This window comes from Dermacentor silvarum, chromosome 1, assembly GCF_013339745.2.
Source record: "Dermacentor silvarum isolate Dsil-2018 chromosome 1, BIME_Dsil_1.4, whole genome shotgun sequence".
Classification (NCBI taxonomy): domain Eukaryota; kingdom Metazoa; phylum Arthropoda; class Arachnida; order Ixodida; family Ixodidae; genus Dermacentor; species Dermacentor silvarum.
In genome coordinates, this window is record NC_051154.1 from 138,226,368 (window position 1) to 138,231,214 (window position 4,847).

The window sequence follows — 4,847 nt, forward strand, 5'->3', positions numbered from 1 at the left end:
GGCTCTGACCTTTGTATGCACTGTGCTTACGCCGCTCAGTTTCCGTTTAAGCGATAGACCGCACGAACCTTCGCTCGCTGCGGCGGCGTGGGGAAAAGCACAAGAGCAACAAAAGCGCCACCGCTTCAAACTCTTCGCGCCTAGTCGCGGTCTCCGCGCTGTCTGGTGCCGCGCCTCCGCGCCAAAAGAGAAAGGGAGAAAGCGCGTGACTGCGCGCTGTTCTCTTTCACGGCCGTCGGTGAGGCGGCGTTTATTCGTATCAACCGAAGCAGGTCGAAAATCGATTCGTAACCGTTCTCTCGCACGTTGAAAAGTAATGGGGCTCGGCCGGGACCACAGAAAAATTCGTATCATCCGGAAATTCGTATTAGCCATGATCGTATCATTGATTCCACTGTACCTTTATTAACCAGAGTGATGTAAAAAATGGCATTTAGAAGTACTTTAAAATTTTGGCATTTATGGTGCATGAATTACACGATTCAGCGAACTTCTCAAATATAATAATAATTTCCGGAGTTTTGCTTGCCAAAACTACAATATGATTAAGAGGCACGCCGCAGTGGCGTACTCTGGATTAACTTTAAGCACCTGGGGTTCTGGCATTCGGTCCCCATCGAAATGTGGCCGCTGCGGTCGGTGATCGAACCCGTGTCCTCGAGCCTAGCAGTGCTACTTTTCAAATGTAATGGCGCTTGGCAGAACCTCAAGAATAGTCTCAAAAGATAGCACAAACACAAAAGTCAATAGCCAGCGGATGTTATTATGCTCAAATTAATGTGTTTACTCGTGTAAATTCTAGGATTACAGGTATTCTGGGCTGTTCACTATGTTTGTGATATTTCCCCCCAAAACTGCTTTGGTAGCAAAGTGAAATAAAATCTGCAAAATGTTCCAATTCACTAGTTTTGTCAGGGCTGAAAAAAACTAAGCACAGAGACATATCTCCTCATCCTAAACTTCTCGCGGCCCCGCTTCTTCTCGTCACTTGACACTCGCTCTCCCAGTTTCGGCGCTTGCTCGGGAGGCGTGGGGCCTCTTCCAGAGTTACACGAGTTGAGACATTAAATAATAAGTTCTGCAATTCGCGCATGGGTTTTCATCATGGCTAAGGTTGCGTGTAGTATTATTAGTAGTATTGTCACTACTACGTGACAATACGTCCACTCGGTGGTTTCCAAGAACCTTTCAGGTCTCTCATGATTTTGGCGTTGATTATATTTTATATTGTGTAATACTTCAGAAACAATGAGAAAGCGCTGTTGACCTGCGTGAAGCAAGTGATTTTAGTGCATTTCAACAGAATATCTGATTTTTTTTTCTTTTTTGTCGCGTTGTGCTGGCTGTCTGCTGCCAGTGGGAAGTGGTTTGGCAGGGCTTTCTCCAGCCCTGCCAAACTTGCACGTACTAAATTGCTGTAGTTTATAGTTTTGTCATGTGCTCGGCATTTATTGTGCGAATGGCTCTTCCGCAGAATCTTTCATGTTGTTAGGCGGGCTAAAGGTGGAAAAATGTTTCCTTTCCAGCAGCGAAAAGAGCGCAGGCTAAAGGCACTCAAGCAGGCGAATGGAGGTCGCGTAGCCTTTATTTTTTTTAATGAATACTGCTGATCTCGAGATCGTTGCAGGGAGGGCACAAATACAAATACAAAAGAAGCACAATCAGGTAATTTATACATGGAAAGCACTAATATACTAGCAGAATACATGAAATTATTAGTAGCAATATATAAGCTTGGTATGAGTAAAAAAAGTAGAAATCACGAAAATACAATGACAGGATGCGCGATGATGCGATCAGATTATTCAACCAAAATCCCGATACAGGTTTTCAAGAATTGTTCACAGAAACTGCTCAGCATGTACATTCATTTCCACCATTGCTAATGTTACGTTTAGCTTGTGTGGCAACAGATAGCACGAGCGCCCATTTATGGTTCGATCTTGCGCCTGCGTTCCTGATTGGACCAGACTGTGTTTCGTGTTCCAGACTGCCGCGTGAATCTACGCATGGCTCCCATTGATCGAGTTAATGCAGCCGCTCTTTTCGACGCTAGGGCCAAGGCGCATTTAAGTTATGGCCCTTACAGGCGGGCGATACTTTATAAAAATGGCGGCGCACATGGTTGTTTACGTCGTCATGGCAACAGGCACAGCAGCCGCGCGGCACCTCTTTATAGCAGTTCCTTTTTTTTCTGTATGTTTTTATTATTATACCGACTTGACTGGCTCGCTAGCCGGAGTGCTCCCCCCCCATGTTGCGCGCACACGGTTTATTTTATTTTCTCTGCCTTTGCTCTGTGCGTGCGCTACGCCGTGCAATGACTTTTTTTTTATTTTATTCAAATACACAAAGAATTGACGGCGCGCCATGCGCAAGTACACAAATAATGCCAATGCGTCCTTAAAAGCACGAGACGCATTGACATTGTTTGTTCCAGACTGTGCTGTGAAGACAGAACCCCGGACGGGATATAGAGAGCGAGCGCGCTGCGCTGTAGATAAGAACTCAGCTTCTAACTTTTGTACTTGCTGCACTACGTTGCTCTGTTTCTCCATGTTCACTTGCCCGTAGCGATGTATTAAACCAGTTTGTTCTGCGTCGTCTTGTCTGCTAGCCGTTCCCTCCTCGATGATCAAGGAGGGGCAAGCTGCGAGCGAACGCTGTTCAAGTTGGCGGCCACTCCAAGTTATGAAGAAGTTATTTAAAGATAAAGCGTCAGTAACGGAAGGACCAAGTTCATTCCGTTCTCCAATTGTTTTAAGGAAATATGAACATTTAAAGCAATTTCAGTTAAAGGTGTATTCTTTAGGTGTTCATGAGTGCTTCTGGCATGTTGACCTAGAACGATTCCAAGAACTTAGTGCGGATACGTCAATATTTATGTCACCATGAATAAATTGAAACAAAAACTTGAATCATGCTAGTTTTGCCCTACTTGGCAGTGTTAGTAAACCAGCTCTCTTTAACAATTCAGTCAATAAATCCGTTAACTTGTATTTATTAAAAAAGAACCTTATAGCATTCCTCTGCACCCCCTCCATTCTTGCAACGAGTTCTTTTGTGTACGTAAACCAAACAATATTGGCGTACTCAAGCACTGGTCGAATAAGCATTTTGTAGGCCAGCAGATTTGCACCTGGGGGCGCAAGACGAAGCTATCTTCTTAGAAAGAGTCACTTTAGTGCTCAGCATGTACACCCGTGAGCAAAAGTATACGGTCCAGGGATTGCGCGATAAACCATTTTTTTTTTCAACTGCGTGTTAATGCAACTTGAAATTGAGGACTACAGTCCCAAACTTGGCATTGCGAACTTTCCAGTGTACTTGTAAATTTCAGTTTATGCCTGTTAATTTCGAAGTAATGAAGTTTTTTTGGCACCTGTGGTCCGTATACTTTTGCTCACGGGTGTACATTGATTTCAGAGTCGCTTTAGTGCTCAGCATGTACATTCATTTCCACTTCAGGTTATTTTGTTAACGTGGCTTTCCCATCGGAGAGCGTGTGTTAAAATCACACCTAAATATTTACGTTGAAATACACAAGCGAGAAGTGAGCCATTCATAGTGCAAGTAAAATCAGATATTTGTTTCTTTCTACTTACCGTTAGCGTTAGATTTTTTAGGAATTTAGAGTCATCTGCCACTCCTGACACCAAGAAAAGGCCGAATTTTAACAGCCGAGCTGTTTAAGCCGTCCGTTAGTTCGTCTGCCGTGGACAAAAAATGTGGGCCGATCCTGGCGGTAGTGCAGAAAGGGTCCAAGCGCAATGGCATATACCCCTGTGAACTAGCGAAGCTGAGCCTGGCTAAATCAGCTAAGTATGGTTGGGACTACTTAAGCTTAGTCAGTCATCGATAGCCAATCAATAGCTATTCGATCAATAATCAATAAATTTCAGAAAATGCTGGGGATGACCTGGTAGTGCTTAGCCTAGCCAAAATACGTAGCCAATACATTGCAATAGCCAATCAATAGCTAATCGATAAATAATAAATTCTAGAAAATGCTGGGGATGACTTGGTAGTGCTTAGCCTAGCCCAAAAGCCTGTTCTAGCTAGGTGCCCATCAGCTTCCCCATCTCTTTAGCATTGCGCCTCCAGTGCAAGCTACTCTAATTTTTGTATATGGTGATCACTGCTATTAATTTTGCTGTACGAAATACAATAGTCAGCGAATTGACGGATGTTGGGAAGGCAAATCTTTTATGTGTGTTAAAAATAAAACTGGGCTCAAAGCACAGCCTTGGTGCACTCCCGATGTAACAGCTGCTAAATTGGAAGCTTCATTATGAATATACATGAATTTTGAGCGTACAGGTCAGCAAATTCACTCTCACACATTTATTTAAAAGGCGTGAGTGCGAGTGAGTGGAGGTGAGTGTGAACGTGAGCGAGTGCGGGGCCTGGAAAAAATTATGGTGAGCGAGTTTTTTCCCACACTGCCAACCTACGGGCATAACTGTCTGAATAAATACCAATATGTAACCAAACAATTCCAGGCTAGCACCACCAGTTACCCATCTATTGCAGAAGTTCTCAGCTCAACAGACATACTAGGAATACTGGACACGTTGCTGTGCATAAGTGCTGCTGTTGCTGGACTTATTTCTGAGTTACCTCACTTACCTCACTGTACACACACCACATATACTACGAAAAAAATTGTAAGCATACAAAAAGCAAGAGCTACAATTGTGTGTGCATATGTGATCATGAAACAAGCATGCTAATTGTAAATCTTGCAAGACTGCATGACATCACATCCTAATGTCAAAAGCAATGTTCATTCACATTTAGTCTGCATAGTACATCACATACACTTTAGAAGAGGAAGACTAATCTAA